The following is a 27701-nucleotide window of genomic DNA, read 5'->3' as shown; positions in this document are numbered from 1 at the left end:
ACTCACCTTATCCGAAGTTGTGGTCACTGAAACGTATGTATTACACCACAACCATATGTCGAATTAACTCTGGTTTTTCTGCAGACCGCATAAATCTTTCGCCTTTTACTAAAGATTTCCGTGCAGAGGAACAACTAATGAGTCTATAATCAATTTTTTGATAACCCCGCTCAATTGCGGGGTGATAAATAAACAAATATTAGAAATAATTGAATCGGCAACTTGAATATGTACGATATTCAGATGACCAAATCTTTCAGTATCCAAATTTCGACGATGGCTAGGGTCTATCGGGCGGGTTTACAACTGACGGGCAGGTTTCATGACTGTCTAATCAGGCCCGGGTAAGCTTGGGCAAAATTGAACATCGCCGTTTTTTGTTTTTTGTTTTCATTTTTATTTCACAGATTACTCCCAATTGGCGGATCTTTGTGGCCGGGCACTGACCTTCTGTAGAAATTTACACCTTGGTTTGATAGCTCATCAAATTCGCACGAGTTGCGCCCTCTACCAGCGGATACAGGGATATGTTGAAGTAGCTGTCGACTGAAAGGGCAAGTTATTAAAAAAATCATGAAGGTAAACTATTAATTACATTGTTGACTAGCAACAGTTTGTACTGACTGGCAGCTAAACTTTGAAGTGCTATATGCTAAAACAATGTTACAATCATACTGGAAATTATGCCGTAAAGAAATCTAAGATTAATTATAATATCCGAAATGACGAGACGGTTTTCGCTTTGAACAACATTGTTACAGTATCGTCGCTATAGAGCGCGACTTAAACGTTTATTGGTCAGAAAGCAGGGGCAAATTATGTATTTCTCATATTCAAGGCAGCGTGTCTCATAATGTATTTTGTATAACATAATTATTTGTCTAGCCTTCAATAACAAACCACCTAAGTTTCTGTAAGAAATTACACATAGTACACAAAATCGGAAGATATTTGTTTTCCCACTTTACTCACCTTATCCGAAGTTGTGGTCACTGAAACGTATGTATTACACCACAACCATATGTCGAATTAACTCTGGTTTTTCTGCAGACCGCATAAATCTTTCGCCTTTTACTAAAGATTTCCGTGCAGAGGAACAACTAATGAGTCTATAATCATTTTTTTGATAACCCCGCTCAATTGCGGGGTGATAAATAAACAAATATTAGAAATAATTGAATCGGCAACTTGAATATGTACGATATTCAGATGACCAAATCTTTCAGTATCCAAATTTCGACGATGGCTAGGGTCTATCGGGCGGGTTTACAACTGACGGGCAGGTTTCATGACTGTCTAATCAGGCCCGGGTAAGCTTGGGCAAAATTGAACATCGCCGTTTTTTGTTTTTTGTTTTCATTTTTATTTCACAGATTACTCCCAATTGGCGGATCTTTGTGGCCGGGCACTGACCTTCTGTAGAAATTTACACCTTGGTTTGATAGCTCATCAAATTCGCACGAGTTGCGCCCTCTACCAGCGGATACAGGGATATGTTGAAGTAGCTGTCGACTGAAAGGGCAAGTTATTAAAAAAATCATGAAGGTAAACTATTAATTACATTGTTGACTAGCAACAGTTTGTACTGACTGGCAGCTAAACTTTGAAGTGCTATATGCTAAAACAATGTTACAATCATACTGGAAATTATGCCGTAAAGAAATCTAAGATTAATTATAATATCCGAAATGACGAGACGGTTTTCGCTTTGAACAACATTGTTACAGTATCGTCGCTATAGAGCGCGACTTAAACGTTTATTGGTCAGAAAGCAGGGGCAAATTATGTATTTCTCATATTCAAGGCAGCGTGTCTCATAATGTATTTTGTATAACATAATTATTTGTCTAGCCTTCAATAACAAACCACCTAAGTTTCTGTAAGAAATTACACATAGTACACAAAATCGGAAGATATTTGTTTTCCCACTTTACTCACCTTATCCGAAGTTGTGGTCACTGAAACGTATGTATTACACCACAACCATATGTCGAATTAACTCTGGTTTTTCTGCAGACCGCATAAATCTTTCGCCTTTTACTAAAGATTTCCGTGCAGAGGAACAACTAATGAGTCTATAGTCAATTTTTTGATAACCCCGCTCAATTGCGGGGTGATAAATAAACAAATATTAGAAATAATTGAATCGGCAACTTGAATATGTAGGATATTCAGATGACCAAATCTTTCAGTATCCAAATTTCGACGATGGCTAGGGTCTATCGGGCGGGTTTACAACTGACGGGCAGGTTTCATGACTGTCTAATCAGGCCCGGGTAAGCTTGGGCAAAATTGAACATCGCCGTTTTTTGTTTTTTGTTTTCATTTTTATTTCACAGATTACTCCCAATTGGCGGATCTTTGTGGCCGGGCACTGACCTTCTGTAGAAATTTACACCTTGGTTTGATAGCTCATCAAATTCGCACGAGTTGCGCCCTCTACCAGCGGATACAGGGATATGTTGAAGTAGCTGTCGACTGAAAGGGCAAGTTATTAAAAAAATCATGAAGGTAAACTATTAATTACATTGTTGACTAGCAACAGTTTGTACTGACTGGCAGCTAAACTTTGAAGTGCTATATGCTAAAACAATGTTACAATCATACTGGAAATTATGCCGTAAAGAAATCTAAGATTAATTATAATATCCGAAATGACGAGACGGTTTTCGCTTTGAACAACATTGTTACAGTATCGTCGCTATAGAGCGCGACTTAAACGTTTATTGGTCAGAAAGCAGGGGCAAATTATGTATTTCTCATATTCAAGGCAGCGTGTCTCATAATGTATTTTGTATAACATAATTATTTGTCTAGCCTTCAATAACAAACCACCTAAGTTTCTGTAAGAAATTACACATAGTACACAAAATCGGAAGATATTTGTTTTCCCACTTTACTCACCTTATCCGAAGTTGTGGTCACTGAAACGTATGTATTACACCACAACCATATGTCGAATTAACTCTGGTTTTTCTGCAGACCGCATAAATCTTTCGCCTTTTACTAAAGATTTCCGTGCAGAGGAACAACTAATGAGTCTATAATCAATTGTTTGATAACCCCGCTCAATTGCGGGGTGATAAATAAACAAATATTAGAAATAATTGAATCGGCAACTTGAATATGTACGATATTCAGATGACCAAATCTTTCAGTATCCAAATTTCGACGATGGCTAGGGTCTATCGGGCGGGTTTACAACTGACGGGCAGGTTTCATGACTGTCTAATCAGGCCCGGGTAAGCTTGGGCAAAATTGAACATCGCCGTTTTTTGTTTTTTGTTTTCATTTTTATTTCACAGATTACTCCCAATTGGCGGATCTTTGTGGCCGGGCACTGACCTTCTGTAGAAATTTACACCTTGGTTTGATAGCTCATCAAATTCGCACGAGTTGCGCCCTCTACCAGCGGATACAGGGATATGTTGAAGTAGCTGTCGACTGAAAGGGCAAGTTATTAAAAAAATCATGAAGGTAAACTATTAATTACATTGTTGACTAGCAACAGTTTGTACTGACTGGCAGCTAAACTTTGAAGTGCTATATGCTAAAACAATGTTACAATCATACTGGAAATTATGCCGTAAAGAAATCTAAGATTAATTATAATATCCGAAATGACGAGACGGTTTTCGCTTTGAACAACATTGTTACAGTATCGTCGCTATAGAGCGCGACTTAAACGTTTATTGGTCAGAAAGCAGGGGCAAATTATGTATTTCTCATATTCAAGGCAGCGTGTCTCATAATGTATTTTGTATAACATAATTATTTGTCTAGCCTTCAATAACAAACCACCTAAGTTTCTGTAAGAAATTACACATAGTACACAAAATCGGAGGATATTTGTTTTCCCACTTTACTCACCTTATCCGAAGTTGTGGTCACTGAAACGTATGTATTACACCACAACCATATGTCGAATTAACTCTGGTTTTTCTGCAGACCGCATAAATCTTTCGCCTTTTACTAAAGATTTCCGTGCAGAGGAACAACTAATGAGTCTATAATCAATTTTTTGATAACCCCGCTCAATTGCGGGGTGATAAATAAACAAATATTAGAAATAATTGAATCGGCAACTTGAATATGTACGATATTCAGATGACCAAATCTTTCAGTATCCAAATTTCGACGATGGCTAGGGTCTATCGGGCGGGTTTACAACTGACGGGCAGGTTTCATGACTGTCTAATCAGGCCCGGGTAAGCTTGGGCAAAATTGAACATCGCCGTTTTTTGTTTTTTGTTTTCATTTTTATTTCACAGATTACTCCCAATTGGCGGATCTTTGTGGCCGGGCACTGACCTTCTGTAGAAATTTACACCTTGGTTTGATAGCTCATCAAATTCGCACGAGTTGCGCCCTCTACCAGCGGATACAGGGATATGTTGAAGTAGCTGTCGACTGAAAGGGCAAGTTATTAAAAAAATCATGAAGGTAAACTATTAATTACATTGTTGACTAGCAACAGTTTGTACTGACTGGCAGCTAAACTTTGAAGTGCTATATGCTAAAACAATGTTACAATCATACTGGAAATTATGCCGTAAAGAAATCTAAGATTAATTATAATATCCGAAATGACGAGACGGTTTTCGCTTTGAACAACATTGTTACAGTATCGTCGATATAGAGCGCGACTTAAACGTTTATTGGTCAGAAAGCAGGGGCAAATTATGTATTTCTCATATTCAAGGCAGCGTGTCTCATAATGTATTTTGTTTAACATAATTATTTGTCTAGCCTTCAATAACAAACCACCTAAGTTTCTGTAAGAAATTACACATAGTACACAAAATCGGAAGATATTTGTTTTCCCACTTTACTCACCTTATCCGAAGTTGTGGTCACTGAAACGTATGTATTGCACCACAACCATATGTCGAATTAACTCTGGTTTTTCTGCAGACCGCATAAATCTTTCGCCTTTTACTAAAGATTTCCGTGCAGAGGAACAACTAATGAGTCTATAATCAATTTTTTGATAACCCCGCTCAATTGCGGGGTGATAAATAAACAAATATTAGAAATAATTGAATCGGCAACTTGAATATGTACGATATTCAGATGACCAAATCTTTCAGTATCCAAATTTCGACGATGGCTAGGGTCTATCGGGCGGGTTTACAACTGACGGGCAGGTTTCATGACTGTCTAATCAGGCCCGGGTAAGCTTGGGCAAAATTGAACATCGCCGTTTTTTGTTTTTTGTTTTCATTTTTATTTCACAGATTACTCCCAATTGGCGGATCTTTGTGGCCGGGCACTGACCTTCTGTAGAAATTTACACCTTGGTTTGATAGCTCATCAAATTCGCACGAGTTGCGCCCTCTACCAGCGGATACAGGGATATGTTGAAGTAGCTGTCGACTGAAAGGGCAAGTTATTAAAAAAATCATGAAGGTAAACTATTAATTACATTGTTGACTAGCAACAGTTTGTACTGACTGGCAGCTAAACTTTGAAGTGCTATATGCTAAAACAATGTTACAATCATACTGGAAATTATGCCGTAAAGAAATCTAAGATTAATTATAATATCCGAAATGACGAGACGGTTTTCGCTTTGAACAACATTGTTACAGTATCGTCGCTATAGAGCGCGACTTAAACGTTTATTGGTCAGAAAGCAGGGGCAAATTATGTATTTCTCATATTCAAGGCAGCGTGTCTCATAATGTATTTTGTATAACATAATTATTTGTCTAGCCTTCAATAACAAACCACCTAAGTTTCTGTAAGAAATTACACATAGTACACAAAATCGGAAGATATTTGTTTTCCCACTTTACTCACCTTATCCGAAGTTGTGGTCACTGAAACGTATGTATTACACCACAACCATATGTCGAATTAACTCTGGTTTTTCTGCAGACCGCATAAATCTTTCGCCTTTTACTAAAGATTTCCGTGCAGAGGAACAACTAATGAGTCTATAATCAATTTTTTGATAACCCCGCTCAATTGCGGGGTGATAAATAAACAAATATTAGAAATAATTGAATCGGCAACTTGAATATGTACGATATTCAGATGACCAAATCTTTCAGTATCCAAATTTCGACGATGGCTAGGGTCTATCGGGCGGGTTTACAACTGACGGGCAGGTTTCATGACTGTCTAATCAGGCCCGGGTAAGCTTGGGCAAAATTGAACATCGCCGTTTTTTGTTTTTTGTTTTCATTTTTATTTCACAGATTACTCCCAATTGGCGGATCTTTGTGGCCGGGCACTGACCTTCTGTAGAAATTTACACCTTGGTTTGATAGCTCATCAAATTCGCACGAGTTGCGCCCTCTACCAGCGGATACAGGGATATGTTGAAGTAGCTGTCGACTGAAAGGGCAAGTTATTAAAAAAATCATGAAGGTAAACTATTAATTACATTGTTGACTAGCAACAGTTTGTACTGACTGGCAGCTAAACTTTGAAGTGCTATATGCTAAAACAATGTTACAATCATACTGGAAATTATGCCGTAAAGAAATCTAAGATTAATTATAATATCCGAAATGACGAGACGGTTTTCGCTTTGAACAACATTGTTACAGTATCGTCGCTATAGAGCGCGACTTAAACGTTTATTGGTCAGAAAGCAGGGGCAAATTATGTATTTCTCATATTCAAGGCAGCGTGTCTCATAATGTATTTTGTATAACATAATTATTTGTCTAGCCTTCAATAACAAACCACCTAAGTTTCTGTAAGAAATTACACATAGTACACAAAATCGGAAGATATTTGTTTTCCCACTTTACTCACCTTATCCGAAGTTGTGGTCACTGAAACGTATGTATTACACCACAACCATATGTCGAATTAACTCTGGTTTTTCTGCAGACCGCATAAATCTTTCGCCTTTTACTAAAGATTTCCGTGCAGAGGAACAACTAATGAGTCTATAATCAATTTTTTGATAACCCCGCTCAATTGCGGGGTGATAAATAAACAAATATTAGAAATAATTGAATCGGCAACTTGAATATGTACGATATTCAGATGACCAAATCTTTCAGTATCCAAATTTCGACGATGGCTAGGGTCTATCGGGCGGGTTTACAACTGACGGGCAGGTTTCATGACTGTCTAATCAGGCCCGGGTAAGCTTGGGCAAAATTGAACATCGCCGTTTTTTGTTTTTTGTTTTCATTTTTATTTCACAGATTACTCCCAATTGGCGGATCTTTGTGGCCGGGCACTGACCTTCTGTAGAAATTTACACCTTGGTTTGATAGCTCATCAAATTCGCACGAGTTGCGCCCTCTACCAGCGGATACAGGGATATGTTGAAGTAGCTGTCGACTGAAAGGGCAAGTTATTAAAAAAATCATGAAGGTAAACTATTAATTACATTGTTGACTAGCAACAGTTTGTACTGACTGGCAGCTAAACTTTGAAGTGCTATATGCTAAAACAATGTTACAATCATACTGGAAATTATGCCGTAAAGAAATCTAAGATTAATTATAATATCCGAAATGACGAGACGGTTTTCGCTTTGAACAACATTGTTACACTATCGTCGCTATAGAGCGCGACTTAAACGTTTATTGGTCAGAAAGCAGGGGCAAATTATGTATTTCTCATATTCAAGGCAGCGTGTCTCATAATGTATTTTGTATAACATAATTATTTGTCTAGCCTTCAAAAACAAACCACCTAAGTTTCTGTAAGAAATTACACATAGTACACAAAATCGGAAGATATTTGTTTTCCCACTTTACTCACCTTATCCGAAGTTGTGGTCACTGAAACGTATGTATTACACCACAACCATATGTCGAATTAACTCTGGTTTTTCTGCAGACCGCATAAATCTTTCGCCTTTTACTAAAGATTTCCGTGCAGAGGAACAACTAATGAGTCTATAATCAATTTTTTGATAACCCCGCTCAATTGCGGGGTGATAAATAAACAAATATTAGAAATAATTGAATCGGCAACTTGAATATGTACGATATTCAGATGACCAAATCTTTCAGTATCCAAATTTCGACGATGGCTAGGGTCTATCGGGCGGGTTTACAACTGACGGGCAGGTTTCATGACTGTCTAATCAGGCCCGGGTAAGCTTGGGCAAAATTGAACATCGCCGTTTTTTGTTTTTTGTTTTCATTTTTATTTCACAGATTACTCCCAATTGGCGGATCTTTGTGGCCGGGCACTGACCTTCTGTAGAAATTTACACCTTGGTTTGATAGCTCATCAAATTCGCACGAGTTGCGCCCTCTACCAGCGGATACAGGGATATGTTGAAGTAGCTGTCGACTGAAAGGGCAAGTTATTAAAAAAATCATGAAGGTAAACTATTAATTACATTGTTGACTAGCAACAGTTTGTACTGACTGGCAGCTAAACTTTGAAGTGCTATATGCTAAAACAATGTTACAATCATACTGGAAATTATGCCGTAAAGAAATCTAAGATTAATTATAATATCCGAAATGACGAGACGGTTTTCGCTTTGAACAACATTGTTACAGTATCGTCGCTATAGAGCGCGACTTAAACGTTTATTGGTCAGAAAGCAGGGGCAAATTATGTATTTCTCATATTCAAGGCAGCGTGTCTCATAATGTATTTTGTATAACATAATTATTTGTCTAGCCTTCAATAACAAACCACCTAAGTTTCTGTAAGAAATTACACATAGTACACAAAATCGGAAGATATTTGTTTTCCCACTTTACTCACCTTATCCGAAGTTGTGGTCACTGAAACGTATGTATTACACCACAACCATATGTCGAATTAACTCTGGTTTTTCTGCAGACCGCATAAATCTTTCGCCTTTTACTAAAGATTTCCGTGCAGAGGAACAACTAATGAGTCTATAATCATTTTTTTGATAACCCCGCTCAATTGCGGGGTGATAAATAAACAAATATTAGAAATAATTGAATCGGCAACTTGAATATGTACGATATTCAGATGACCAAATCTTTCAGTATCCAAATTTCGACGATGGCTAGGGTCTATCGGGCGGGTTTACAACTGACGGGCAGGTTTCATGACTGTCTAATCAGGCCCGGGTAAGCTTGGGCAAAATTGAACATCGCCGTTTTTTGTTTTTTGTTTTCATTTTTATTTCACAGATTACTCCCAATTGGCGGATCTTTGTGGCCGGGCACTGACCTTCTGTAGAAATTTACACCTTGGTTTGATAGCTCATCAAATTCGCACGAGTTGCGCCCTCTACCAGCGGATACAGGGATATGTTGAAGTAGCTGTCGACTGAAAGGGCAAGTTATTAAAAAAATCATGAAGGTAAACTATTAATTACATTGTTGACTAGCAACAGTTTGTACTGACTGGCAGCTAAACTTTGAAGTGCTATATGCTAAAACAATGTTACAATCATACTGGAAATTATGCCGTAAAGAAATCTAAGATTAATTATAATATCCGAAATGACGAGACGGTTTTCGCTTTGAACAACATTGTTACACTATCGTCGCTATAGAGCGCGACTTAAACGTTTATTGGTCAGAAAGCAGGGGCAAATTATGTATTTCTCATATTCAAGGCAGCGTGTCTCATAATGTATTTTGTATAACATAATTATTTGTCTAGCCTTCAAAAACAAACCACCTAAGTTTCTGTAAGAAATTACACATAGTACACAAAATCGGAAGATATTTGTTTTCCCACTTTACTCACCTTATCCGAAGTTGTGGTCACTGAAACGTATGTATTACACCACAACCATATGTCGAATTAACTCTGGTTTTTCTGCAGACCGCATAAATCTTTCGCCTTTTACTAAAGATTTCCGTGCAGAGGAACAACTAATGAGTCTATAATCAATTTTTTGATAACCCCGCTCAATTGCGGGGTGATAAATAAACAAATATTAGAAATAATTGAATCGGCAACTTGAATATGTACGATATTCAGATGACCAAATCTTTCAGTATCCAAATTTCGACGATGGCTAGGGTCTATCGGGCGGGTTTACAACTGACGGGCAGGTTTCATGACTGTCTAATCAGGCCCGGGTAAGCTTGGGCAAAATTGAACATCGCCGTTTTTTGTTTTTTGTTTTCATTTTTATTTCACAGATTACTCCCAATTGGCGGATCTTTGTGGCCGGGCACTGACCTTCTGTAGAAATTTACACCTTGGTTTGATAGCTCATCAAATTCGCACGAGTTGCGCCCTCTACCAGCGGATACAGGGATATGTTGAAGTAGCTGTCGACTGAAAGGGCAAGTTATTAAAAAAATCATGAAGGTAAACTATTAATTACATTGTTGACTAGCAACAGTTTGTACTGACTGGCAGCTAAACTTTGAAGTGCTATATGCTAAAACAATGTTACAATCATACTGGAAATTATGCCGTAAAGAAATCTAAGATTAATTATAATATCCGAAATGACGAGACGGTTTTCGCTTTGAACAACATTGTTACAGTATCGTCGCTATAGAGCGCGACTTAAACGTTTATTGGTCAGAAAGCAGGGGCAAATTATGTATTTCTCATATTCAAGGCAGCGTGTCTCATAATGTATTTTGTATAACATAATTATTTGTCTAGCCTTCAATAACAAACCACCTAAGTTTCTGTAAGAAATTACACATAGTACACAAAATCGGAAGATATTTGTTTTCCCACTTTACTCACCTTATCCGAAGTTGTGGTCACTGAAACGTATGTATTACACCACAACCATATGTCGAATTAACTCTGGTTTTTCTGCAGACCGCATAAATCTTTCGCCTTTTACTAAAGATTTCCGTGCAGAGGAACAACTAATGAGTCTATAATCAATTTTTTGATAACCCCGCTCAATTGCGGGGTGATAAATAAACAAATATTAGAAATAATTGAATCGGCAACTTGAATATGTACGATATTCAGATGACCAAATCTTTCAGTATCCAAATTTCGACGATGGCTAGGGTCTATCGGGCGGGTTTACAACTGACGGGCAGGTTTCATGACTGTCTAATCAGGCCCGGGTAAGCTTGGGCAAAATTGAACATCGCCGTTTTTTGTTTTTTGTTTTCATTTTTATTTCACAGATTACTCCCAATTGGCGGATCTTTGTGGCCGGGCACTGACCTTCTGTAGAAATTTACACCTTGGTTTGATAGCTCATCAAATTCGCACGAGTTGCGCCCTCTACCAGCGGATACAGGGATATGTTGAAGTAGCTGTCGACTGAAAGGGCAAGTTATTAAAAAAATCATGAAGGTAAACTATTCATTACATTGTTGACTAGCAACAGTTTGTACTGACTGGCAGCTAAACTTTGAAGTGCTATATGCTAAAACAATGTTACAATCATACTGGAAATTATGCCGTAAAGAAATCTAAGATTAATTATAATATCCGAAATGACGAGACGGTTTTCGCTTTGAACAACATTGTTACAGTATCGTCGCTATAGAGCGCGACTTAAACGTTTATTGGTCAGAAAGCAGGGGCAAATTATGTATTTCTCATATTCAAGGCAGCGTGTCTCATAATGTATTTTGTATAACATAATTATTTGTCTAGCCTTCAATAACAAACCACCTAAGTTTCTGTAAGAAATTACACATAGTACACAAAATCGGAAGATATTTGTTTTCCCACTTTACTCACCTTATCCGAAGTTGTGGTCACTGAAACGTATGTATTACACCACAACCATATGTCGAATTAACTCTGGTTTTTCTGCAGACCGCATAAATCTTTCGCCTTTTACTAAAGATTTCCGTGCAGAGGAACAACTAATGAGTCTATAATCAATTTTTTGATAACCCCGCTCAATTGCGGGGTGATAAATAAACAAATATTAGAAATAATTGAATCGGCAACTTGAATATGTACGATATTCAGATGACCAAATCTTTCAGTATCCAAATTTCGACGATGGCTAGGGTCTATCGGGCGGGTTTACAACTGACGGGCAGGTTTCATGACTGTCTAATCAGGCCCGGGTAAGCTTGGGCAAAATTGAACATCGCCGTTTTTTGTTTTTTGTTTTCATTTTTATTTCACAGATTACTCCCAATTGGCGGATCTTTGTGGCCGGGCACTGACCTTCTGTAGAAATTTACACCTTGGTTTGATAGCTCATCAAATTCGCACGAGTTGCGCCCTCTACCAGCGGATACAGGGATATGTTGAAGTAGCTGTCGACTGAAAGGGCAAGTTATTAAAAAAATCATGAAGGTAAACTATTCATTACATTGTTGACTAGCAACAGTTTGTACTGACTGGCAGCTAAACTTTGAAGTGCTATATGCTAAAACAATGTTACAATCATACTGGAAATTATGCCGTAAAGAAATCTAAGATTAATTATAATATCCGAAATGACGAGACGGTTTTCGCTTTGAACAACATTGTTACAGTATCGTCGCTATAGAGCGCGACTTAAACGTTTATTGGTCAGAAAGCAGGGGCAAATTATGTATTTCTCATATTCAAGGCAGCGTGTCTCATAATGTATTTTGTATAACATAATTATTTGTCTAGCCTTCAATAACAAACCACCTAAGTTTCTGTAAGAAATTACACATAGTACACAAAATCGGAAGATATTTGTTTTCCCACTTTACTCACCTTATCCGAAGTTGTGGTCACTGAAACGTATGTATTACACCACAACCATATGTCGAATTAACTCTGGTTTTTCTGCAGACCGCATAAATCTTTCGCCTTTTACTAAAGATTTCCGTGCAGAGGAACAACTAATGAGCCTATAATCAATTTTTTGATAACCCCGCTCAATTGCGGGGTGATAAATAAACAAATATTAGAAATAATTGAATCGGCAACTTGAATATGTACGATATTCAGATGACCAAATCTTTCAGTATCCAAATTTCGACGATGGCTAGGGTCTATCGGGCGGGTTTACAACTGACGGGCAGGTTTCATGACTGTCTAATCAGGCCCGGGTAAGCTTGGGCAAAATTGAACATCGCCGTTTTTTGTTTTTTGTTTTCATTTTTATTTCACAGATTACTCCCAATTGGCGGATCTTTGTGGCCGGGCACTGACCTTCTGTAGAAATTTACACCTTGGTTTGATAGCTCATCAAATTCGCACGAGTTGCGCCCTCTACCAGCGGATACAGGGATATGTTGAAGTAGCTGTCGACTGAAAGGGCAAGTTATTAAAAAAATCATGAAGGTAAACTATTAATTACATTGTTGACTAGCAACAGTTTGTACTGACTGGCAGCTAAACTTTGAAGTGCTATATGCTAAAACAATGTTACAATCATACTGGAAATTATGCCGTAAAGAAATCTAAGATTAATTATAATATCCGAAATGACGAGACGGTTTTCGCTTTGAACAACATTGTTACACTATCGTCGCTATAGAGCGCGACTTAAACGTTTATTGGTCAGAAAGCAGGGGCAAATTATGTATTTCTCATATTCAAGGCAGCGTGTCTCATAATGTATTTTGTATAACATAATTATTTGTCTAGCCTTCAAAAACAAACCACCTAAGTTTCTGTAAGAAATTACACATAGTACACAAAATCGGAAGATATTTGTTTTCCCACTTTACTCACCTTATCCGAAGTTGTGGTCACTGAAACGTATGTATTACACCACAACCATATGTCGAATTAACTCTGGTTTTTCTGCAGACCGCATAAATCTTTCGCCTTTTACTAAAGATTTCCGTGCAGAGGAACAACTAATGAGTCTATAATCAATTTTTTGATAACCCCGCTCAATTGCGGGGTGATAAATAAACAAATATTAGAAATAATTGAATCGGCAACTTGAATATGTACGATATTCAGATGACCAAATCTTTCAGTATCCAAATTTCGACGATGGCTAGGGTCTATCGGGCGGGTTTACAACTGACGGGCAGGTTTCATGACTGTCTAATCAGGCCCGGGTAAGCTTGGGCAAAATTGAACATCGCCGTTTTTTGTTTTTTGTTTTCATTTTTATTTCACAGATTACTCCCAATTGGCGGATCTTTGTGGCCGGGCACTGACCTTCTGTAGAAATTTACACCTTGGTTTGATAGCTCATCAAATTCGCACGAGTTGCGCCCTCTACCAGCGGATACAGGGATATGTTGAAGTAGCTGTCGACTGAAAGGGCAAGTTATTAAAAAAATCATGAAGGTAAACTATTAATTACATTGTTGACTAGCAACAGTTTGTACTGACTGGCAGCTAAACTTTGAAGTGCTATATGCTAAAACAATGTTACAATCATACTGGAAATTATGCCGTAAAGAAATCTAAGATTAATTATAATATCCGAAATGACGAGACGGTTTTCGCTTTGAACAACATTGTTACAGTATCGTCGCTATAGAGCGCGACTTAAACGTTTATTGGTCAGAAAGCAGGGGCAAATTATGTATTTCTCATATTCAAGGCAGCGTGTCTCATAATGTATTTTGTATAACATAATTATTTGTCTAGCCTTCAATAACAAACCACCTAAGTTTCTGTAAGAAATTACACATAGTACACAAAATCGGAAGATATTTGTTTTCCCACTTTACTCACCTTATCCGAAGTTGTGGTCACTGAAACGTATGTATTACACCACAACCATATGTCGAATTAACTCTGGTTTTTCTGCAGACCGCATAAATCTTTCGCCTTTTACTAAAGATTTCCGTGCAGAGGAACAACTAATGAGTCTATAATCAATTTTTTGATAACCCCGCTCAATTGCGGGGTGATAAATAAACAAATATTAGAAATAATTGAATCGGCAACTTGAATATGTACGATATTCAGATGACCAAATCTTTCAGTATCCAAATTTCGACGATGGCTAGGGTCTATCGGGCGGGTTTACAACTGACGGGCAGGTTTCATGACTGTCTAATCAGGCCCGGGTAAGCTTGGGCAAAATTGAACATCGCCGTTTTTTGTTTTTTGTTTTCATTTTTATTTCACAGATTACTCCCAATTGGCGGATCTTTGTGGCCGGGCACTGACCTTCTGTAGAAATTTACACCTTGGTTTGATAGCTCATCAAATTCGCACGAGTTGCGCCCTCTACCAGCGGATACAGGGATATGTTGAAGTAGCTGTCGACTGAAAGGGCAAGTTATTAAAAAAATCATGAAGGTAAACTATTCATTACATTGTTGACTAGCAACAGTTTGTACTGACTGGCAGCTAAACTTTGAAGTGCTATATGCTAAAACAATGTTACAATCATACTGGAAATTATGCCGTAAAGAAATCTAAGATTAATTATAATATCCGAAATGACGAGACGGTTTTCGCTTTGAACAACATTGTTACAGTATCGTCGCTATAGAGCGCGACTTAAACGTTTATTGGTCAGAAAGCAGGGGCAAATTATGTATTTCTCATATTCAAGGCAGCGTGTCTCATAATGTATTTTGTATAACATAATTATTTGTCTAGCCTTCAATAACAAACCACCTAAGTTTCTGTAAGAAATTACACATAGTACACAAAATCGGAAGATATTTGTTTTCCCACTTTACTCACCTTATCCGAAGTTGTGGTCACTGAAACGTATGTATTACACCACAACCATATGTCGAATTAACTCTGGTTTTTCTGCAGACCGCATAAATCTTTCGCCTTTTACTAAAGATTTCCGTGCAGAGGAACAACTAATGAGTCTATAATCAATTTTTTGATAACCCCGCTCAATTGCGGGGTGATAAATAAACAAATATTAGAAATAATTGAATCGGCAACTTGAATATGTACGATATTCAGATGACCAAATCTTTCAGTATCCAAATTTCGACGATGGCTAGGGTCTATCGGGCGGGTTTACAACTGACGGGCAGGTTTCATGACTGTCTAATCAGGCCCGGGTAAGCTTGGGCAAAATTGAACATCGCCGTTTTTTGTTTTTTGTTTTCATTTTTATTTCACAGATTACTCCCAATTGGCGGATCTTTGTGGCCGGGCACTGACCTTCTGTAGAAATTTACACCTTGGTTTGATAGCTCATCAAATTCGCACGAGTTGCGCCCTCTACCAGCGGATACAGGGATATGTTGAAGTAGCTGTCGACTGAAAGGGCAAGTTATTAAAAAAATCATGAAGGTAAACTATTCATTACATTGTTGACTAGCAACAGTTTGTACTGACTGGCAGCTAAACTTTGAAGTGCTATATGCTAAAACAATGTTACAATCATACTGGAAATTATGCCGTAAAGAAATCTAAGATTAATTATAATATCCGAAATGACGAGACGGTTTTCGCTTTGAACAACATTGTTACAGTATCGTCGCTATAGAGCGCGACTTAAACGTTTATTGGTCAGAAAGCAGGGGCAAATTATGTATTTCTCATATTCAAGGCAGCGTGTCTCATAATGTATTTTGTATAACATAATTATTTGTCTAGCCTTCAATAACAAACCACCTAAGTTTCTGTAAGAAATTACACATAGTACACAAAATCGGAAGATATTTGTTTTCCCACTTTACTCACCTTATCCGAAGTTGTGGTCACTGAAACGTATGTATTACACCACAACCATATGTCGAATTAACTCTGGTTTTTCTGCAGACCGCATAAATCTTTCGCCTTTTACTAAAGATTTCCGTGCAGAGGAACAACTAATGAGTCTATAATCAATTTTTTGATAACCCCGCTCAATTGCGGGGTGATAAATAAACAAATATTAGAAATAATTGAATCGGCAACTTGAATATGTACGATATTCAGATGACCAAATCTTTCAGTATCCAAATTTCGACGATGGCTAGGGTCTATCGGGCGGGTTTACAACTGACGGGCAGGTTTCATGACTGTCTAATCAGGCCCGGGTAAGCTTGGGCAAAATTGAACATCGCCGTTTTTTGTTTTTTGTTTTCATTTTTATTTCACAGATTACTCCCAATTGGCGGATCTTTGTGGCCGGGCACTGACCTTCTGTAGAAATTTACACCTTGGTTTGATAGCTCATCAAATTCGCACGAGTTGCGCCCTCTACCAGCGGATACAGGGATATGTTGAAGTAGCTGTCGACTGAAAGGGCAAGTTATTAAAAAAATCATGAAGGTAAACTATTAATTACATTGTTGACTAGCAACAGTTTGTACTGACTGGCAGCTAAACTTTGAAGTGCTATATGCTAAAACAATGTTACAATCATACTGGAAATTATGCCGTAAAGAAATCTAAGATTAATTATAATATCCGAAATGACGAGACGGTTTTCGCTTTGAACAACATTGTTACAGTATCGTCGCTATAGAGCGCGACTTAAACGTTTATTGGTCAGAAAGCAGGGGCAAATTATGTATTTCTCATATTCAAGGCAGCGTGTCTCATAATGTATTTTGTATAACATAATTATTTGTCTAGCCTTCAATAACAAACCACCTAAGTTTCTGTAAGAAATTACACATAGTACACAAAATCGGAAGATATTTGTTTTCCCACTTTACTCACCTTATCCGAAGTTGTGGTCACTGAAACGTATGTATTACACCACAACCATATGTCGAATTAACTCTGGTTTTTCTGCAGACCGCATAAATCTTTCGCCTTTTACTAAAGATTTCCGTGCAGAGGAACAACTAATGAGTCTATAATCAATTTTTTGATAACCCCGCTCAATTGCGGGGTGATAAATAAACAAATATTAGAAATAATTGAATCGGCAACTTGAATATGTACGATATTCAGATGACCAAATCTTTCAGTATCCAAATTTCGACGATGGCTAGGGTCTATCGGGCGGGTTTACAACTGACGGGCAGGTTTCATGACTGTCTAATCAGGCCCGGGTAAGCTTGGGCAAAATTGAACATCGCCGTTTTTTGTTTTTTGTTTTCATTTTTATTTCACAGATTACTCCCAATTGGCGGATCTTTGTGGCCGGGCACTGACCTTCTGTAGAAATTTACACCTTGGTTTGATAGCTCATCAAATTCGCACGAGTTGCGCCCTCTACCAGCGGATACAGGGATATGTTGAAGTAGCTGTCGACTGAAAGGGCAAGTTATTAAAAAAATCATGAAGGTAAACTATTAATTACATTGTTGACTAGCAACAGTTTGTACTGACTGGCAGCTAAACTTTGAAGTGCTATATGCTAAAACAATGTTACAATCATACTGGAAATTATGCCGTAAAGAAATCTAAGATTAATTATAATATCCGAAATGACGAGACGGTTTTCGCTTTGAACAACATTGTTACAGTATCGTCGCTATAGAGCGCGACTTAAACGTTTATTGGTCAGAAAGCAGGGGCAAATTATGTATTTCTCATATTCAAGGCAGCGTGTCTCATAATGTATTTTGTATAACATAATTATTTGTCTAGCCTTCAATAACAAACCACCTAAGTTTCTGTAAGAAATTACACATAGTACACAAAATCGGAAGATATTTGTTTTCCCACTTTACTCACCTTATCCGAAGTTGTGGTCACTGAAACGTATGTATTACACCACAACCATATGTCGAATTAACTCTGGTTTTTCTGCAGACCGCATAAATCTTTCGCCTTTTACTAAAGATTTCCGTGCAGAGGAACAACTAATGAGTCTATAATCAATTTTTTGATAACCCCGCTCAATTGCGGGGTGATAAATAAACAAATATTAGAAATAATTGAATCGGCAACTTGAATATGTACGATATTCAGATGACCAAATCTTTCAGTATCCAAATTTCGACGATGGCTAGGGTCTATCGGGCGGGTTTACAACTGACGGGCAGGTTTCATGACTGTCTAATCAGGCCCGGGTAAGCTTGGGCAAAATTGAACATCGCCGTTTTTTGTTTTTTGTTTTCATTTTTATTTCACAGATTACTCCCAATTGGCGGATCTTTGTGGCCGGGCACTGACCTTCTGTAGAAATTTACACCTTGGTTTGATAGCTCATCAAATTCGCACGAGTTGCGCCCTCTACCAGCGGATACAGGGATATGTTGAAGTAGCTGTCGACTGAAAGGGCAAGTTATTAAAAAAATCATGAAGGTAAACTATTAATTACATTGTTGACTAGCAACAGTTTGTACTGACTGGCAGCTAAACTTTGAAGTGCTATATGCTAAAACAATGTTACAATCATACTGGAAATTATGCCGTAAAGAAATCTAAGATTAATTATAATATCCGAAATGACGAGACGGTTTTCGCTTTGAACAACATTGTTACAGTATCGTCGCTATAGAGCGCGACTTAAACGTTTATTGGTCAGAAAGCAGGGGCAAATTATGTATTTCTCATATTCAAGGCAGCGTGTCTCATAATGTATTTTGTTTAACATAATTATTTGTCTAGCCTTCAATAACAAACCACCTAAGTTTCTGTAAGAAATTACACATAGTACACAAAATCGGAAGATATTTGTTTTCCCACTTTACTCACCTTATCCGAAGTTGTGGTCACTGAAACGTATGTATTACACCACAACCATATGTCGAATTAACTCTGATTTTTCTGCAGACCGCATAAATCTTTCGCCTTTTACTAAAGATTTCCGTGCAGAGGAACAACTAATGAGTCTATAATCAATTTTTTGATAACCCCGCTCAATTGCGGGGTGATAAATAAACAAATATTAGAAATAATTGAATCGGCAACTTGAATATGTACGATATTCAGATGACCAAATCTTTCAGTATCCAAATTTCGACGATGGCTAGGGTCTATCGGGCGGGTTTACAACTGACGGGCAGGTTTCATGACTGTCTAATCAGGCCCGGGTAAGCTTGGGCAAAATTGAACATCGCCGTTTTTTGTTTTTTGTTTTCATTTTTATTTCACAGATTACTCCCAATTGGCGGATCTTTGTGGCCGGGCACTGACCTTCTGTAGAAATTTACACCTTGGTTTGATAGCTCATCAAATTCGCACGAGTTGCGCCCTCTACCAGCGGATACAGGGATATGTTGAAGTAGCTGTCGACTGAAAGGGCAAGTTATTAAAAAAATCATGAAGGTAAACTATTAATTACATTGTTGACTAGCAACAGTTTGTACTGACTGGCAGCTAAACTTTGAAGTGCTATATGCTAAAACAATGTTACAATCATACTGGAAATTATGCCGTAAAGAAATCTAAGATTAATTATAATATCCGAAATGACGAGACGGTTTTCGCTTTGAACAACATTGTTACACTATCGTCGCTATAGAGCGCGACTTAAACGTTTATTGGTCAGAAAGCAGGGGCAAATTATGTATTTCTCATATTCAAGGCAGCGTGTCTCATAATGTATTTTGTATAACATAATTATTTGTCTAGCCTTCAAAAACAAACCACCTAAGTTTCTGTAAGAAATTACACATAGTACACAAAATCGGAAGATATTTGTTTTCCCACTTTACTCACCTTATCCGAAGTTGTGGTCACTGAAACGTATGTATTACACCACAACCATATGTCGAATTAACTCTGGTTTTTCTGCAGACCGCATAAATCTTTCGCCTTTTACTAAAGATTTCCGTGCAGAGGAACAACTAATGAGTCTATAATCAATTTTTTGATAACCCCGCTCAATTGCGGGGTGATAAATAAACAAATATTAGAAATAATTGAATCGGCAACTTGAATATGTACGATATTCAGATGACCAAATCTTTCAGTATCCAAATTTCGACGATGGCTAGGGTCTATCGGGCGGGTTTACAACTGACGGGCAGGTTTCATGACTGTCTAATCAGGCCCGGGTAAGCTTGGGCAAAATTGAACATCGCCGTTTTTTGTTTTTTGTTTTCATTTTTATTTCACAGATTACTCCCAATTGGCGGATCTTTGTGGCCGGGCACTGACCTTCTGTAGAAATTTACACCTTGGTTTGATAGCTCATCAAATTCGCACGAGTTGCGCCCTCTACCAGCGGATACAGGGATATGTTGAAGTAGCTGTCGACTGAAAGGGCAAGTTATTAAAAAAATCATGAAGGTAAACTATTAATTACATTGTTGACTAGCAACAGTTTGTACTGACTGGCAGCTAAACTTTGAAGTGCTATATGCTAAAACAATGTTACAATCATACTGGAAATTATGCCGTAAAGAAATCTAAGATTAATTATAATATCCGAAATGACGAGACGGTTTTCGCTTTGAACAACATTGTTACAGTATCGTCGCTATAGAGCGCGACTTAAACGTTTATTGGTCAGAAAGCAGGGGCAAATTATGTATTTCTCATATTCAAGGCAGCGTGTCTCATAATGTATTTTGTATAACATAATTATTTGTCTAGCCTTCAATAACAAACCACCTAAGTTTCTGTAAGAAATTACACATAGTACACAAAATCGGAAGATATTTGTTTTCCCACTTTACTCACCTTATCCGAAGTTGTGGTCACTGAAACGTATGTATTACACCACAACCATATGTCGAATTAACTCTGGTTTTTCTGCAGACCGCATAAATCTTTCGCCTTTTACTAAAGATTTCCGTGCAGAGGAACAACTAATGAGTCTATAATCATTTTTTTGATAACCCCGCTCAATTGCGGGGTGATAAATAAACAAATATTAGAAATAATTGAATCGGCAACTTGAATATGTACGATATTCAGATGACCAAATCTTTCAGTATCCAAATTTCGACGATGGCTAGGGTCTATCGGGCGGGTTTACAACTGACGGGCAGGTTTCATGACTGTCTAATCAGGCCCGGGTAAGCTTGGGCAAAATTGAACATCGCCGTTTTTTGTTTTTTGTTTTCATTTTTATTTCACAGATTACTCCCAATTGGCGGATCTTTGTGGCCGGGCACTGACCTTCTGTAGAAATTTACACCTTGGTTTGATAGCTCATCAAATTCGCACGAGTTGCGCCCTCTACCAGCGGATACAGGGATATGTTGAAGTAGCTGTCGACTGAAAGGGCAAGTTATTAAAAAAATCATGAAGGTAAACTATTCATTACATTGTTGACTAGCAACAGTTTGTACTGACTGGCAGCTAAACTTTGAAGTGCTATATGCTAAAACAATGTTACAATCATACTGGAAATTATGCCGTAAAGAAATCTAAGATTAATTATAATATCCGAAATGACGAGACGGTTTTCGCTTTGAACAACATTGTTACAGTATCGTCGCTATAGAGCGCGACTTAAACGTTTATTGGTCAGAAAGCAGGGGCAAATTATGTATTTCTCATATTCAAGGCAGCGTGTCTCATAATGTATTTTGTATAACATAATTATTTGTCTAGCCTTCAATAACAAACCACCTAAGTTTCTGTAAGAAATTACACATAGTACACAAAATCGGAAGATATTTGTTTTCCCACTTTACTCACCTTATCCGAAGTTGTGGTCACTGAAACGTATGTATTACACCACAACCATATGTCGAATTAACTCTGGTTTTTCTGCAGACCGCATAAATCTTTCGCCTTTTACTAAAGATTTCCGTGCAGAGGAACAACTAATGAGTCTATAATCAATTTTTTGATAACCCCGCTCAATTGCGGGGTGATAAATAAACAAATATTAGAAATAATTGAATCGGCAACTTGAATATGTACGATATTCAGATGACCAAATCTTTCAGTATCCAAATTTCGACGATGGCTAGGGTCTATCGGGCGGGTTTACAACTGACGGGCAGGTTTCATGACTGTCTAATCAGGCCCGGGTAAGCTTGGGCAAAATTGAACATCGCCGTTTTTTGTTTTTTGTTTTCATTTTTATTTCACAGATTACTCCCAATTGGCGGATCTTTGTGGCCGGGCACTGACCTTCTGTAGAAATTTACACCTTGGTTTGATAGCTCATCAAATTCGCACGAGTTGCGCCCTCTACCAGCGGATACAGGGATATGTTGAAGTAGCTGTCGACTGAAAGGGCAAGTTATTAAAAAAATCATGAAGGTAAACTATTAATTACATTGTTGACTAGCAACAGTTTGTACTGACTGGCAGCTAAACTTTGAAGTGCTATATGCTAAAACAATGTTACAATCATACTGGAAATTATGCCGTAAAGAAATCTAAGATTAATTATATTATCCGAAATGACGAGACGGTTTTCGCTTTGAACAACATTGTTACAGTATCGTCGCTATAGAGCGCGACTTAAACGTTTATTGGTCAGAAAGCAGGGGCAAATTATGTATTTCTCATATTCAAGGCAGCGTGTCTCATAATGTATTTTGTATAACATAATTATTTGTCTAGCCTTCAATAACAAACCACCTAAGTTTCTGTAAGAAATTACACATAGTACACAAAATCGGAAGATATTTGTTTTCCCACTTTACTCACCTTATCCGAAGTTGTGGTCACTGAAACGTATGTATTACACCACAACCATATGTCGAATTAACTCTGGTTTTTCTGCAGACCGCATAAATCTTTCGCCTTTTACTAAAGATTTCCGTGCAGAGGAACAACTAATGAGTCTATAATCAATTTTTTGATAACCCCGCTCAATTGCGGGGTGATAAATAAACAAATATTAGAAATAATTGAATCGGCAACTTGAATATGTACGATATTCAGATGACCAAATCTTTCAGTATCCAAATTTCGACGATGGCTAGGGTCTATCGGGCGGGTTTACAACTGACGGGCAGGTTTCATGACTGTCTAATCAGGCCCGGGTAAGCTTGGGCAAAATTGAACATCGCCGTTTTTTGTTTTTTGTTTTCATTTTTATTTCACAGATTACTCCCAATTGGCGGATCTTTGTGGCCGGGCACTGACCTTCTGTAGAAATTTACACCTTGGTTTGATAGCTCATCAAATTCGCACGAGTTGCGCCCTCTACCAGCGGATACAGGGATATGTTGAAGTAGCTGTCGACTGAAAGGGCAAGTTATTAAAAAAATCATGAAGGTAAACTATTCATTACATTGTTGACTAGCAACAGTTTGTACTGACTGGCAGCTAAACTTTGAAGTGCTATATGCTAAAACAATGTTACAATCATACTGGAAATTATGCCGTAAAGAAATCTAAGATTAATTATAATATCCGAAATGACGAGACGGTTTTCGCTTTGAACAACATTGTTACAGTATCGTCGCTATAGAGCGCGACTTAAACGTTTATTGGTCAGAAAGCAGGGGCAAATTATGTATTTCTCATATTCAAGGCAGCGTGTCTCATAATGTATTTTGTATAACATAATTATTTGTCTAGCCTTCAATAACAAACCACCTAAGTTTCTGTAAGAAATTACACATAGTACACAAAATCGGAAGATATTTGTTTTCCCACTTTACTCACCTTATCCGAAGTTGTGGTCACTGAAACGTATGTATTACACCACAACCATATGTCGAATTAACTCTGGTTTTTCTGCAGACCGCATAAATCTTTCGCCTTTTACTAAAGATTTCCGTGCAGAGGAACAACTAATGAGTCTATAATCAATTTTTTGATAACCCCGCTCAATTGCGGGGTGATAAATAAACAAATATTAGAAATAATTGAATCGGCAACTTGAATATGTACGATATTCAGATGACCAAATCTTTCAGTATCCAAATTTCGACGATGGCTAGGGTCTATCGGGCGGGTTTACAACTGACGGGCAGGTTTCATGACTGTCTAATCAGGCCCGGGTAAGCTTGGGCAAAATTGAACATCGCCGTTTTTTGTTTTTTGTTTTCATTTTTATTTCACAGATTACTCCCAATTGGCGGATCTTTGTGGCCGGGCACTGACCTTCTGTAGAAATTTACACCTTGGTTTGATAGCTCATCAAATTCGCACGAGTTGCGCCCTCTACCAGCGGATACAGGGATATGTTGAAGTAGCTGTCGACTGAAAGGGCAAGTTATTAAAAAAATCATGAAGGTAAACTATTCATTACATTGTTGACTAGCAACAGTTTGTACTGACTGGCAGCTAAACTTTGAAGTGCTATATGCTAAAACAATGTTACAATCATACTGGAAATTATGCCGTAAAGAAATCTAAGATTAATTATAATATCCGAAATGACGAGACGGTTTTCGCTTTGAACAACATTGTTACAGTATCGTCGCTATAGAGCGCGACTTAAACGTTTATTGGTCAGAAAGCAGGGGCAAATTATGTATTTCTCATATTCAAGGCAGCGTGTCTCATAATGTATTTTGTATAACATAATTATTTGTCTAGCCTTCAATAACAAACCACCTAAGTTTCTGTAAGAAATTACACATAGTACACAAAATCGGAAGATATTTGTTTTCCCACTTTACTCACCTTATCCGAAGTTGTGGTCACTGAAACGTATGTATTACACCACAACCATATGTCGAATTAACTCTGGTTTTTCTGCAGACCGCATAAATCTTTCGCCTTTTACTAAAGATTTCCGTGCAGAGGAACAACTAATGAGTCTATAATCAATTTTTTGATAACCCCGCTCAATTGCGGGGTGATAAATAAACAAATATTAGAAATAATTGAATCGGCAACTTGAATATGTACGATATTCAGATGACCAAATCTTTCAGTATCCAAATTTCGACGATGGCTAGGGTCTATCGGGCGGGTTTACAACTGACGGGCAGGTTTCATGACTGTCTAATCAGGCCCGGGTAAGCTTGGGCAAAATTGAACATCGCCGTTTTTTGTTTTTTGTTTTCATTTTTATTTCACAGATTACTCCCAATTGGCGGATCTTTGTGGCCGGGCACTGACCTTCTGTAGAAATTTACACCTTGGTTTGATAGCTCATCAAATTCGCACGAGTTGCGCCCTCTACCAGCGGATACAGGGATATGTTGAAGTAGCTGTCGACTGAAAGGGCAAGTTATTAAAAAAATCATGAAGGTAAACTATTAATTACATTGTTGACTAGCAACAGTTTGTACTGACTGGCAGCTAAACTTTGAAGTGCTATATGCTAAAACAATGTTACAATCATACTGGAAATTATGCCGTAAAGAAATCTAAGATTAATTATAATATCCGAAATGACGAGACGGTTTTCGCTTTGAACAACATTGTTACAGTATCGTCGCTATAGAGCGCGACTTAAACGTTTATTGGTCAGAAAGCAGGGGCAAATTATGTATTTCTCATATTCAAGGCAGCGTGTCTCATAATGTATTTTGTATAACATAATTATTTGTCTAGCCTTCAATAACAAACCACCTAAGTTTCTGTAAGAAATTACACATAGTACACAAAATCGGAAGATATTTGTTTTCCCACTTTACTCACCTTATCCGAAGTTGTGGTCACTGAAACGTATGTATTACACCACAACCATATGTCGAATTAACTCTGGTTTTTCTGCAGACCGCATAAATCTTTCGCCTTTTACTAAAGATTTCCGTGCAGAGGAACAACTAATGAGTCTATAATCAATTTTTTGATAACCCCGCTCAATTGCGGGGTGATAAATAAACAAATATTAGAAATAATTGAATCGGCAACTTGAATATGTACGATATTCAGATGACCAAATCTTTCAGTATCCAAATTTCGACGATGGCTAGGGTCTATCGGGCGGGTTTACAACTGACGGGCAGGTTTCATGACTGTCTAATCAGGCCCGGGTAAGCTTGGGCAAAATTGAACATCGCCGTTTTTTGTTTTTTGTTTTCATTTTTATTTCACAGATTACTCCCAATTGGCGGATCTTTGTGGCCGGGCACTGACCTTCTGTAGAAATTTACACCTTGGTTTGATAGCTCATCAAATTCGCACGAGTTGCGCCCTCTACCAGCGGATACAGGGATATGTTGAAGTAGCTGTCGACTGAAAGGGCAAGTTATTAAAAAAATCATGAAGGTAAACTATTAATTACATTGTTGACTAGCAACAGTTTGTACTGACTGGCAGCTAAACTTTGAAGTGCTATATGCTAAAACAATGTTACAATCATACTGGAAATTATGCCGTAAAGAAATCTAAGATTAATTATAATATCCGAAATGACGAGACGGTTTTCGCTTTGAACAACATTGTTACAGTATCGTCGCTATAGAGCGCGACTTAAACGTTTATTGGTCAGAAAGCAGGGGCAAATTATGTATTTCTCATATTCAAGGCAGCGTGTCTCATAATGTATTTTGTATAACATAATTATTTGTCTAGCCTTCAATAACAAACCACCTAAGTTTCTGTAAGAAATTACACATAGTACACAAAATCGGAAGATATTTGTTTTCCCACTTTACTCACCTTATCCGAAGTTGTGGTCACTGAAACGTATGTATTACACCACAACCATATGTCGAATTAACTCTGGTTTTTCTGCAGACCGCATAAATCTTTCGCCTTTTACTAAAGATTTCCGTGCAGAGGAACAACTAATGAGTCTATAATCAATTTTTTGATAACCCCGCTCAATTGCGGGGTGATAAATAAACAAATATTAGAAATAATTGAATCGGCAACTTGAATATGTACGATATTCAGATGACCAAATCTTTCAGTATCCAAATTTCGACGATGGCTAGGGTCTATCGGGCGGGTTTACAACTGACGGGCAGGTTTCATGACTGTCTAATCAGGCCCGGGTAAGCTTGGGCAAAATTGAACATCGCCGTTTTTTGTTTTTTGTTTTCATTTTTATTTCACAGATTACTCCCAATTGGCGGATCTTTGTGGCCGGGCACTGACCTTCTGTAGAAATTTACACCTTGGTTTGATAGCTCATCAAATTCGCACGAGTTGCGCCCTCTACCAGCGGATACAGGGATATGTTGAAGTAGCTGTCGACTGAAAGGGCAAGTTATTAAAAAAATCATGAAGGTAAACTATTAATTACATTGTTGACTAGCAACAGTTTGTACTGACTGGCAGCTAAACTTTGAAGTGCTATATGC

General features: G+C 37.8%; 29 non-coding genes across 29 annotated transcripts; all 29 read left to right on the top strand.

Annotated features, from left to right (window-relative positions):
• Positions 1 to 64: 64 nt before the first annotated feature.
• On the top strand, positions 65 to 183 carry LOC146729286 (U5 spliceosomal RNA). The gene has a single exon (XR_014928308.1). It is a non-coding gene; the product is annotated as a U5 spliceosomal RNA (small nuclear RNA).
• An 847-nt stretch (positions 184 to 1030) lies between these two features.
• Positions 1031 to 1149, top strand: LOC146729285 (U5 spliceosomal RNA). The gene has a single exon (XR_014928362.1). It is a non-coding gene; the product is annotated as a U5 spliceosomal RNA (small nuclear RNA).
• An 847-nt stretch (positions 1150 to 1996) lies between these two features.
• LOC146729284 (U5 spliceosomal RNA) lies at positions 1997 to 2115 on the top strand. The gene has a single exon (XR_014928354.1). It is a non-coding gene; the product is annotated as a U5 spliceosomal RNA (small nuclear RNA).
• An 847-nt stretch (positions 2116 to 2962) lies between these two features.
• On the top strand, positions 2963 to 3081 carry LOC146729283 (U5 spliceosomal RNA). Its single transcript, XR_014928389.1, has one exon. It is a non-coding gene; the product is annotated as a U5 spliceosomal RNA (small nuclear RNA).
• Positions 3082 to 3928: 847 nt separating this feature from the next.
• LOC146729282 (U5 spliceosomal RNA) lies at positions 3929 to 4047 on the top strand. The gene has a single exon (XR_014928307.1). It is a non-coding gene; the product is annotated as a U5 spliceosomal RNA (small nuclear RNA).
• Positions 4048 to 4894: 847 nt separating this feature from the next.
• Positions 4895 to 5013, top strand: LOC146729281 (U5 spliceosomal RNA). Its single transcript, XR_014928306.1, has one exon. It is a non-coding gene; the product is annotated as a U5 spliceosomal RNA (small nuclear RNA).
• Positions 5014 to 5860: 847 nt separating this feature from the next.
• LOC146729280 (U5 spliceosomal RNA) lies at positions 5861 to 5979 on the top strand. The gene has a single exon (XR_014928305.1). It is a non-coding gene; the product is annotated as a U5 spliceosomal RNA (small nuclear RNA).
• Positions 5980 to 6826: 847 nt separating this feature from the next.
• LOC146729279 (U5 spliceosomal RNA) lies at positions 6827 to 6945 on the top strand. The gene has a single exon (XR_014928616.1). It is a non-coding gene; the product is annotated as a U5 spliceosomal RNA (small nuclear RNA).
• An 847-nt stretch (positions 6946 to 7792) lies between these two features.
• On the top strand, positions 7793 to 7911 carry LOC146729278 (U5 spliceosomal RNA). Its single transcript, XR_014928615.1, has one exon. It is a non-coding gene; the product is annotated as a U5 spliceosomal RNA (small nuclear RNA).
• An 847-nt stretch (positions 7912 to 8758) lies between these two features.
• LOC146729277 (U5 spliceosomal RNA) lies at positions 8759 to 8877 on the top strand. The gene has a single exon (XR_014928360.1). It is a non-coding gene; the product is annotated as a U5 spliceosomal RNA (small nuclear RNA).
• An 847-nt stretch (positions 8878 to 9724) lies between these two features.
• LOC146729276 (U5 spliceosomal RNA) lies at positions 9725 to 9843 on the top strand. Its single transcript, XR_014928614.1, has one exon. It is a non-coding gene; the product is annotated as a U5 spliceosomal RNA (small nuclear RNA).
• An 847-nt stretch (positions 9844 to 10690) lies between these two features.
• LOC146729275 (U5 spliceosomal RNA) lies at positions 10691 to 10809 on the top strand. The gene has a single exon (XR_014928613.1). It is a non-coding gene; the product is annotated as a U5 spliceosomal RNA (small nuclear RNA).
• Positions 10810 to 11656: 847 nt separating this feature from the next.
• On the top strand, positions 11657 to 11775 carry LOC146729274 (U5 spliceosomal RNA). The gene has a single exon (XR_014928612.1). It is a non-coding gene; the product is annotated as a U5 spliceosomal RNA (small nuclear RNA).
• Positions 11776 to 12622: 847 nt separating this feature from the next.
• LOC146729273 (U5 spliceosomal RNA) lies at positions 12623 to 12741 on the top strand. The gene has a single exon (XR_014928388.1). It is a non-coding gene; the product is annotated as a U5 spliceosomal RNA (small nuclear RNA).
• Positions 12742 to 13588: 847 nt separating this feature from the next.
• LOC146729272 (U5 spliceosomal RNA) lies at positions 13589 to 13707 on the top strand. The gene has a single exon (XR_014928610.1). It is a non-coding gene; the product is annotated as a U5 spliceosomal RNA (small nuclear RNA).
• An 847-nt stretch (positions 13708 to 14554) lies between these two features.
• LOC146729271 (U5 spliceosomal RNA) lies at positions 14555 to 14673 on the top strand. The gene has a single exon (XR_014928609.1). It is a non-coding gene; the product is annotated as a U5 spliceosomal RNA (small nuclear RNA).
• Positions 14674 to 15520: 847 nt separating this feature from the next.
• LOC146729270 (U5 spliceosomal RNA) lies at positions 15521 to 15639 on the top strand. Its single transcript, XR_014928608.1, has one exon. It is a non-coding gene; the product is annotated as a U5 spliceosomal RNA (small nuclear RNA).
• Positions 15640 to 16486: 847 nt separating this feature from the next.
• LOC146729269 (U5 spliceosomal RNA) lies at positions 16487 to 16605 on the top strand. Its single transcript, XR_014928607.1, has one exon. It is a non-coding gene; the product is annotated as a U5 spliceosomal RNA (small nuclear RNA).
• An 847-nt stretch (positions 16606 to 17452) lies between these two features.
• Positions 17453 to 17571, top strand: LOC146729268 (U5 spliceosomal RNA). The gene has a single exon (XR_014928606.1). It is a non-coding gene; the product is annotated as a U5 spliceosomal RNA (small nuclear RNA).
• An 847-nt stretch (positions 17572 to 18418) lies between these two features.
• LOC146729267 (U5 spliceosomal RNA) lies at positions 18419 to 18537 on the top strand. Its single transcript, XR_014928602.1, has one exon. It is a non-coding gene; the product is annotated as a U5 spliceosomal RNA (small nuclear RNA).
• An 847-nt stretch (positions 18538 to 19384) lies between these two features.
• Positions 19385 to 19503, top strand: LOC146729266 (U5 spliceosomal RNA). The gene has a single exon (XR_014928394.1). It is a non-coding gene; the product is annotated as a U5 spliceosomal RNA (small nuclear RNA).
• Positions 19504 to 20350: 847 nt separating this feature from the next.
• LOC146729265 (U5 spliceosomal RNA) lies at positions 20351 to 20469 on the top strand. Its single transcript, XR_014928592.1, has one exon. It is a non-coding gene; the product is annotated as a U5 spliceosomal RNA (small nuclear RNA).
• Positions 20470 to 21316: 847 nt separating this feature from the next.
• Positions 21317 to 21435, top strand: LOC146729264 (U5 spliceosomal RNA). Its single transcript, XR_014928359.1, has one exon. It is a non-coding gene; the product is annotated as a U5 spliceosomal RNA (small nuclear RNA).
• Positions 21436 to 22282: 847 nt separating this feature from the next.
• On the top strand, positions 22283 to 22401 carry LOC146729263 (U5 spliceosomal RNA). Its single transcript, XR_014928584.1, has one exon. It is a non-coding gene; the product is annotated as a U5 spliceosomal RNA (small nuclear RNA).
• An 847-nt stretch (positions 22402 to 23248) lies between these two features.
• Positions 23249 to 23367, top strand: LOC146729262 (U5 spliceosomal RNA). The gene has a single exon (XR_014928577.1). It is a non-coding gene; the product is annotated as a U5 spliceosomal RNA (small nuclear RNA).
• An 847-nt stretch (positions 23368 to 24214) lies between these two features.
• LOC146729261 (U5 spliceosomal RNA) lies at positions 24215 to 24333 on the top strand. Its single transcript, XR_014928570.1, has one exon. It is a non-coding gene; the product is annotated as a U5 spliceosomal RNA (small nuclear RNA).
• An 847-nt stretch (positions 24334 to 25180) lies between these two features.
• Positions 25181 to 25299, top strand: LOC146729260 (U5 spliceosomal RNA). The gene has a single exon (XR_014928566.1). It is a non-coding gene; the product is annotated as a U5 spliceosomal RNA (small nuclear RNA).
• Positions 25300 to 26146: 847 nt separating this feature from the next.
• On the top strand, positions 26147 to 26265 carry LOC146729259 (U5 spliceosomal RNA). The gene has a single exon (XR_014928557.1). It is a non-coding gene; the product is annotated as a U5 spliceosomal RNA (small nuclear RNA).
• Positions 26266 to 27112: 847 nt separating this feature from the next.
• On the top strand, positions 27113 to 27231 carry LOC146729258 (U5 spliceosomal RNA). Its single transcript, XR_014928548.1, has one exon. It is a non-coding gene; the product is annotated as a U5 spliceosomal RNA (small nuclear RNA).
• The last annotated feature ends 470 nt before the right edge of the window (positions 27232 to 27701 follow it).

The sequence above is a fragment of the Saccoglossus kowalevskii genome, chromosome 22 (genome assembly GCF_978046115.1).
Source record: "Saccoglossus kowalevskii chromosome 22, keSacKowa6.1, whole genome shotgun sequence".
Lineage (NCBI taxonomy): Eukaryota > Metazoa > Hemichordata > Enteropneusta > Harrimaniidae > Saccoglossus > Saccoglossus kowalevskii.
The sequence above is the reverse complement of the archived record's forward strand: the minus strand, read 5'-3'. Positions and strand labels throughout refer to the sequence as shown.